The sequence below is a fragment of the Ornithorhynchus anatinus genome, chromosome 15, assembly GCF_004115215.2.
Source record: "Ornithorhynchus anatinus isolate Pmale09 chromosome 15, mOrnAna1.pri.v4, whole genome shotgun sequence".
In the NCBI taxonomy this organism is placed as follows: domain Eukaryota; kingdom Metazoa; phylum Chordata; class Mammalia; order Monotremata; family Ornithorhynchidae; genus Ornithorhynchus; species Ornithorhynchus anatinus.
This window is the reverse complement of record NC_041742.1, coordinates 13,828,341-13,836,867: the sequence shown is the minus strand read 5'-3', so window position 1 is coordinate 13,836,867 and position 8,527 is coordinate 13,828,341. Positions and strand designations below refer to the sequence as shown.

General features: G+C 61.1%; 1 long non-coding RNA gene across 1 annotated transcript; it reads right to left on the bottom strand.

Annotated features, from left to right (window-relative positions):
* Positions 1–4,348: 4,348 nt before the first annotated feature.
* On the bottom strand, positions 4,349–8,286 carry LOC114817032. Its single transcript, XR_003764868.1, has 3 exons — positions 8,111–8,286; positions 5,381–5,466; positions 4,349–4,433 (listed from the first exon to the last, which is right to left on the bottom strand). It is a non-coding gene; the product is annotated as an uncharacterized LOC114817032 (long non-coding RNA).
* Positions 8,287–8,527: the final 241 nt, after the last annotated feature.

Sequence of the window (8,527 nt, the reverse complement as noted above, 5' to 3'; positions counted from 1 at the left end):
ATCGTGTACTCTAGTGTATTCTAGTGTAGCGTATTCTAGTGTACTCTGCCAAGTCTTCAGTCCAGTGCCCCGGACAGAGTAGGTGCTCGATAAATACTAGTGGTTGATGGATGGATTGATAGGCACTTCTGTCCCAGTCCATATGCTCTGTTGTTCTCATTCATTCATTCATTCATTCATTCATTCATTCAATCATATTTATTGTGTGCTTACACCACGTGCTTAGGAGAGTACAGAAGCCACGTGGCTCATTGGAAAGAGCCTGGGCTTGGGTGTCGGAATGCCATGGGTTCTAATCCCGGCTCCTCCACTTGCCTGCTGTGTGACCTTTCATTCATTCATTCATTCAATAGTATTTATTGAGTGCTTACTATGTGCAGAGCACTGTACTAAACGCTTGGAATAAACAAGTTGGCAACAGATAGAGACAGTCCCTGCCATTCGACGGGCTTACAGTCTAATCGGGGGAGACGGACAGACAGACTCCTCACTCTAGGCTTCAAGGCTCTCCATCACCTCGCCCCTTCCTACCTCTCCACCCTTCTCTCTTTCTACCACCCACCCCGCACGCTCCGCTCCTCTGCCGCACACCTCCTCGCCGTCCCTCCGTCTCGCCTATCCCGCCGTCGACCCCTGGGCCACGTCCTCCCGCGGTCCTGGAACGCCCTCCCTCCTCACCTCCGCCAAACTGATTCTCTTTCCCTCTTCAAAACCTTACTTAAAACTCACCTCCTCCGAGAGGCCTTCCCAGACTGAGCTCCTCTTCTCCCTCTACTCCCTCCGCCATCCCCCCTTCACCTCTCCGCAGCTAAACCCTCTTTTTCCCCGTTTCCCTCTGCTCCTCCACCTCTCCCTTCCCATCCCCACGGCACCGTACTCGTCCGCTCGACTGTATATATTTTCATTACCGTATTTATTTTGTTAATGAATTGTACATCGCCTCGATTCTATTTAGTTGCCATCGGTTTTTATGAGATGTTCTTCCCCTCGACTCTATTTATCGCCATCGTTCTCGTCTGTCCGTCTCCCCCGATTAGACCGTAAGCCCGTCAAACGGCAAGGACTGTCTCTATCTGTTGCCGACTTGTTCATCCCAAGCGCTTAGTACAGTGCTCTGCATATAGTAAGCGCTCAATAAATACTATTGAATGAATAAATACTATTGAATGAGACAAGAACAATGACCTCGGGCCAGCCGCTTAATTTCTCTGTGCCTCGATTACCTCATCAGTAAAATGGGGATTAAAACTGTGAGTCCCCCCCGTGGGACAACTGATCCAGCACTTGGCGTACTACCTGGCACATAGTAAGCACTTAACAAATACCATAATTATTAATTGTCATTATTATTATTACAATATAAGAATAAACCGACACATTCCCTGACTACAGCAAGCTTACAGTCTAGAGGGAGATTTTAATAGTAACCACATAATTTACTTGAAAAATAACTGGGATATCCGTTACGTGCTTACTACGTGCCAGGAAGTATACTAAGCCCCGGGTTAGATACAAGCAAATCAGGCTGGACGCAGTCCCCGTCCCACATGGGCTCACAATCTTAATCCCCATTTTGCCGATGAGGGAACTGAGGCCCAGAGAAGTGAGGTGACTTGCCCAAGGCCACACAGCAGACAAGTGTACTTCTCTAATGTCTCTAATGTCTTTAATGTCTTCTAACGTCTCTAACGTCTGTCTCTCCCTCTTGACCGTAAGCTCCTTGAAGACGGGGATGTTGTACTGTACCCTCCCAAGTGCTTAGTACAGTCCTCTGGGCACAGTAGGTGCCCAAGCAATACCACGAATGGATTCCCAGCGACCGTTGGTGTCGAAGCGTCCCGACAGCGGCGCTCAACGGGGGTGTGCGCGGAGAGTGGTGGGATGACACGGGAGCTGACGCTCTACCTCAGGCATCTATCAAACATGATGGCATTTATTAAGCGTCCGCTGTGAGCCAAGCACTGTGCTCAATTGTCCCACATGAGGATCACAATCTCAGTAGGAGGGAGGACAGGTGTTGAATCCGCATTTTACAGGAGGAAAGAGAGGCCCAGGGAGAGGTTATTAAGCGACTCGCCCAAGGTCACATAGCAGGTAAGTGGCAGAACCGGAAGGAAGGAAGTCAGGGAAGGAGGAAGGCGAGAAGGGAAGAAAGGGAACAGGAAGAAAGGAAGGAATGAGGAAGGAAGGGATGGGGGGACGGGGAGGTGGGAGGAAGGAGGGGTCGGCGGCCACGGGGGGCGGCTCAGGGCCTCCCGTCGCCGTCCGGGGAGATGCAGAGATTGGGGGTGCTGATGTCGGAGGACACGAGGCGCAGGAGGCAGTTCATGACCATGTCCTTGGCCCGGGCGGAATCGAGGCGCTGGCCGCGGGACAGCTGCAGGCTGAGCTGGTCCACGCCGGCCAGCAGGGCCTCGGAGGCCAGGAGCCGGGGCGGGGAGCCGGGCCCCACCCCGCCGCCCCCCATCAGGTGGTCCCGGTACAGCTCCGACACCTTGAGCTCCAGGTAGTCGTTGAGCAGCGAGTTGGACAGGGGCCGCCGGGCCTGGGCCAGGCTCCTGGCGCGCTCGCCGGACGCCCGCCGGCCGGACCGGCCCCTGCGGGCGGGCGGGCCGGGGTCGCCGGGGTCCTCCTCGGGGGCCGGCGGGAGGTCGCAGGAGCTGAGCAGCGGGCCCGGGCCCGGGCCGGGCCCGCCGGGGAAGGCGGCCAGCACCGGGCCCCCCGCGATCTGCAGGTCGCTGTAGTTCTTGCAGATGCTCCGGCAGGACGGGGGCACCAGGTAGGTGTCCCGGCCTTGGGGGGCGTCTCCCCCGCCCACCGGGGCCGGCCTCGTGCTGGGACTCCCGCCGGGCCTCGTGCTAGGCCATGCGCTAGGCGTCGCGCTGGGCCTCGCGCTAGGCGTCGCGCTGGGCGTCGCACTGGGCGTCGCGCTGGGTGTCGTGCTGGGCGTCGTGCTGGGACTCGCGCTGGGTGTCGCGCTAGGCGTCGCGCTAGGCCATGTGCTAGGCGTCGCGCTGGGCCTCGCGCTAGGTGTCTTGCTAGGTGTCGTGCTAGGCGTGGTGCTAGGCCTTGCGCTAGGCGTGGTGCTAGAAATCGGTCCCGCCTCCTGCCCCCGATCGCAGGCCGGGGGAGGCTGCGGCTCCCAGCCCCCACGGCAGGGGGCGCCGGCGGGGCCGGAGGACAGCGGCAGTCCCCAGGCTGGCCAGCAGGGGGCGTCGCCCTCCGCCTTCCGCTCCTCCCGCTGTCCCGAGCCCGCCCAGCGGGGGGCGCCCCCGGCCCCGTCGTCGTCCTCGCCTGCGCGGTGCGGCCGCTCCAGCGACGGGTCCCGGGCCCCCTGCGGAACCGAGCCTGCCCGGCAGGGGGCGACGCTCTCTACCTCCCGGGTCGCCTGCGGTGTCGAGCCTTCCCGGCAGGGGGCGCCGCTCTGCATTTCCCCGGCCGCCTGCGGTCTCGAGTCTTCCCGGCAGGGGGCGCCGCTCTGCGTCTCCCGGGCTGCCTGCGATTCCGAGGCTTCCCGGCAGGGGGCGCTGCTCTGCATCGCCAGGGCCGCCTGCGGTCCCGAGGCGGTCCGGCAGGGGGCGCCGCCCTGCCTCTTCCGGGCCGCCTGCGGTTTCGAGGCTGTCCGGCAGGGGGCGCCGCTCTGCATCGCCAGGGTCGCCTGCGGTCTCGAGGCTGCCCGGCAGGGGGCGACGCTCTCTATCTCCCGGGCCTCCTGCGGCCTCGAGGCTTCCCGGCAGGGGGCGCCGCTCTGCATCTCCCGGGCCGCCTGCGGTCTCGAGGCGGTCCGGCAGGGGGCGACGCTCTCTATCTCCCGGGCCTCCTGCGGCTTCGAGGCTTCCCGGCAGGGGGCGCCGCTCTGCCTCTCCCGGGCCGCCTGCGATTCCGAGGCTTCCCGGCAGGGGGCGCCGCTCTGCATCGCCAGGGCCGCCTGCGGTCCCGAGGCGGTCCGGCAGGGGGCGCCGCTCTGCCTCTCCCGGGCCGCCTGCGGTCTCGAGGCTGCCCGGCAGGGGGCGACGCTCTCTATCTCCCGGGCCTCCTGCGGCCTCGAGGCTTCCCGGCAGGGGGCGCCGCTCTGCATCTCCCCGGCCGCCTGCGGTCTCGAGGCTGGCCGGCAGGGGGCGCCGTTCTGCATCTCCAGGGCCGCCTGCGGTCCCGAGGTTTCCCGGCAGGGGGCGCGGCCGTCCCCGTCCCCGTCCCCGTCCCGACGGCGCCGCCGCGGCTCCAGCGTCAGGTCCCGGTCGGGGCGCGGTCCCCGGGGCGCCCGCCAGGGGGCGCGGGGGAGGCGCAGCAGTGCCCTCGGCGGCCAGCGGGGGGCGCCCCGGGCCCCGCGCCGCCCCGGGCCCGGCCCCTGGGCGGGGGGCTGCCCGGAGGGCTGCCCGGAGGAGGCGGCGGGCCGGTAGGGGAGGCCGCACAGGTAGCCGAAGGACAGCATCCTGCGGGGAGAAGGGAGCCCTCGGGTCACGCAAAACCGCGCCCCGGCCACCGAGGGGGCCTTATCGCCGGTGAATCGTACACCCCCGGCGCTTAGCGCAGCGCTCTGCACGTAGTAAGCGTTTAACAAATACCCTCATCATTGTTAGTATTATTATTGAGCCCTTACTCTGTGCGCTAGAGCGGGGCACTAACGGCTCAGGAGAGTACAATACAACCTTCATTCCTTCAGTCGTATTTATTGAGCGCCTACTGGGTGCGGAGCACTGTACTAAGCGCTTACATTCATTCGATTCGGTAGTATTTATCGAGCACTTACTATGTGCAGAGCACTGTACTAAGCGTCAGACATGTGAAGCAGCGTGGCTCGGTGGAAAGAGCACGGGCTTTGGAGTCAGGGCTCATGAGTTCGAATCCCAGCTCTGCCCCTTGTCGGCTGTGTGACTGTGGGCGAGTCACTTCACTTCTCTGGGCCTCAGTTCCCTCATCTGTAAAATGGGGATGAAGACTGTGAGCCCCACGTGGGACAAGCTGATTCCCCTATGTCTACCCCAGCGCTTAGAACAGTGCTCGGCACATAGTAAGCGCTTAACAAATACCAACATTATTACATGTACCCGATCCACAGAGAGCTTCCAGTGCAGAGGCCCGTTCCCCTCTAGAAAATTCCACTGTGGGCCTTGTCTTTTCAACCAACTTCTATTCCGGGAGCCCGTCGTGGGCAGGGATCATCACCCTCTCTCTTCCCGGATGGTAGCCTCCAAGGGCGTAGCCCAGCGCTCCGCACACGGTAAGCGCTCAATAAATGCGAATGACTGAACGAACCACCTCGGCGAGTAAAACTGATTGGCGGGGCCTCTGATCTGGGGGGATTTTTGTTCCGATCGCCCCTAATCGCCCGAGGAGGTGCCAGCCTCCTGCTTTCGTCCCCCCAGCGATGAGCAGTTACCTGAGCACGACCTGGGATGCCGCAAGCCGCTCCTCCTCCCCGCAGTCTGGGTCCCGATCACCACAACGCCTCGCACGGGACGGCTCCTTCCCGAGAACCAAGAGAGGGGAGAGTTATTACTACTAATAATCATAATAATGGTGGTATTTGTTAAGCGCGCTTGCTATATGCAGAGCGCTGTTCTAAGCGCTGGGGGAGATACCGGGTAGTCAGGTCGTCCCACGAGAGGCTCCCAGTTAATCGCCGTTTTACAGATGAGGTGACTGAGGCCCAGAGAAGTGAAGTGACTCGCCCGCAGTCACACAGCGGACAGGTGGCGGAGCCGGGATTCGAACCCCTGACCTCCGACTCCCAAGCCCGGGCTCTTTCCACTGATCCATGCCGCTTCTCTAATACCGTTAATAATGACAGTATCTGTTCAGTACTTACTTTGTGCCAGGCACTGTTCTGAGCCCTGGGGTAGAGTCAAGAGAGTCGAGTTGGACACGGGCCCTGTCCCAGGTGAGGCTCCCAGTCTTCATCTCCATTTTCCAGATGAGGGAACTGAGGCCCAGAGAAGTGAAGGGACTTGCCTCGGGTCACAAAGCAGATGTGACAGAGCCCGATATTAGAACCCAAATCCTTCTGACATCCAGGCCCCTGTTCTGTGTCCTCTCTCCTCTCCAAAGCCCTGCTGAAAGGTGCGCCTTCATTCAGTAGTATTTATTGAGCGCTTACTTCATGCAGAGCACTGTACTAAGCGCTTGGGATGTACAATTCGACAACAGCTAGAAACGATCCCTGCCCGGTGACGGGCTCGCGATCTCCTCCAGGAGGCCTTCCCAGACTAAACCCCCTCTTTCTCAGCTCCCCCTTCCCGCCCCATCCCCCCCGACTCGCTCCCTTTGCTCTCCCCCCCCGACCCCTCGGCACTTATAATAATAATAATAATAATAAAAATAATAATGTTGGTATCTGTTAAGTGCTTACTATGTGCCAAGCACTGTTCTGAGCGCCGGGGGAGATACAAGGTAATCACGTTGTCCGGCGTAGGGATCACAGTCTTCATCCCCATTTTACAGATGAGGTAACTGAGGCACAGAGAAGTTAAATGACTTGCCGAAGATCACACAGCTGACCCACGGCGCAGCCGGGATTAGAACCCACGACCTCTGGCTCTCACACCGGGTTTCCTTCCCCTAAACCACGCTGTTTCTCTAATGTACAGGTGTATGTAGCCCTACTTCTGTTTCTTTAAATTCATGACTGTTAACTTCTTTTTATATCTGTCCCCCCCTCCCAGACTGTGAGCCCGGCTTGGGCGGGGGTTGTCTCTCCTTATTGCTGTATTGTACCTTCCCGAGCGCTTAGTATTATTATGTTGGTATTTGTTGGTATTTGTTAAGCGCTTACTATGTGCCGAGCACTGTTCTAAGCGCTGGGGTAGACATAGGGGAATCAGGTCGTCCCACGTGGGGCTCACAGTCTTCATCCCCATTTTACAGATGAGGGAACCGAGGCACAGAGAAGTTAAGTGACTCGCCCACAGTCACACAGCTGACAAGTGGCAGAGCTGGGATTCGAACTCATGAGCCCTGACTCCAAAGCCCGTGCTCTTTCCACCGAGCCACACTGCTTCTCAGTGCTGTGCACGCGGTAAGCGCTCAGTAAATAGGATTGAATGAGTGAATTGGATGAATTACCAAGGAGGACACCGGAAAATCAATGGAGGGCATTTACGGAGCGCCTCCCGCGCGAAGAGCACCGCGGTAAGCGCCGGGGAGAGGAGAGCGGACCGAGGGAGCGCGGGGCCGACGGTGACCCGCCCCGCGCCCTGGTGCGCGCCCCGCCGTCGGGGTGGGCCCGGGGGTTCGGGGGCGGGACGGGCCCCGTGAGGCCAATTCCTCGGGCCGCTTGCTCAAGCCTGGCTTGGCCCACTTGGCCCAAGCCACCCCGCTCCGCCCCGCGGGGCCCGGACGGGAGACCCGGCCGGCCGAGGCCGGGGGCCTGGGTTCGGATCTCCGCCTCCACCCCCCGCCCGCCGTGTCACCCCGGGGAAACTCACTCCACCTCTCCGGGCCTCCGTTTCCGTCCCGGGAAACGGAGGCCCAGAAGTCTGTATTGAGGCCTGTGGGCGTCGGTTTATGTCATGTCCGTCTCCCTCCCTCTAGACTGAGAGCTCGTTGTGGGCAGAGATCGTCTCCCTCTATTGCCATACCGTACTTTCCCGAGCGCTTAGTACGGTCCTCCGCACGCAGTCAGTGCTCGATAAATACGACTGAATGCGTGAATGCCCTCCGTCTCTCTCCGCTCAGACCGAGAGGCGCCTAGTGGGCCGCCGACTGGTCCCCGTCCGATTGCAAGACGAGGAGAATACTGATGATAATCGCACGCGTCAAATGCTTGCTGTGTGCCCAGCGCTGTTCTAAGCACCGGGGCAGATCCTAGTTCATCGGGATGGACACGGTCCCCGTCCCAGGTGGGGCTCACAGTCTCGATCTTCATTTTACAGATGCGGTCGCTGAGGCCCGGGGAAGTGAAGTGACTTGCCCGGGGTCACACAGCAGACACGCGGCAGAGCCGGGATGAGAAGACCCGGATGAGAAGACCCCACCCCCAGCCCCTCGCTCTCTCTCCTCGGACCGTGAGTCTCGCGTGCGCCGGGGACCGGCCCCAATCCGAGTGCAAGACGGGGAGGACGACAGTAGTGATAATAATTAATAATGACAATAGTACTTCTCAAGCACTTACAAAGTACCAAGCACTGTTCTGAGCGCCGGGGTCGATAGAAGACCTTCGGGTTGGACGCAGATGCCTGTCCCAGGAGGGCCTCCCAGCCTAAATCCACATCTTCCAGGTGAGGTCCCCGAGGCCCAGAGGAGTGGAGTGACTCGTCCGAGGTCACCCAGCGGACACGTGGCAGAGGCGGGTCGAGAGGACGCCCCCCCCGGCCTCCCCCCCCGGTGGTGGCGGGCTTTGGCTCTTACCCGCCGCGGAGGGTCCGAGGAGGCAGGCCGGGCCTCGGCCCGACCCCCGGACGCACGTGCCCCGTCCCCGGCGGTGCCGGCCGACCCGGCGGGGCCGGGCAGTGCCCTCGGAGGACGGCCCCGGGCCCCCCCGGCCGCTCGCCTCTCCTCGTGGAGGCGGATGGCCCGGCGCGGCCCGGGC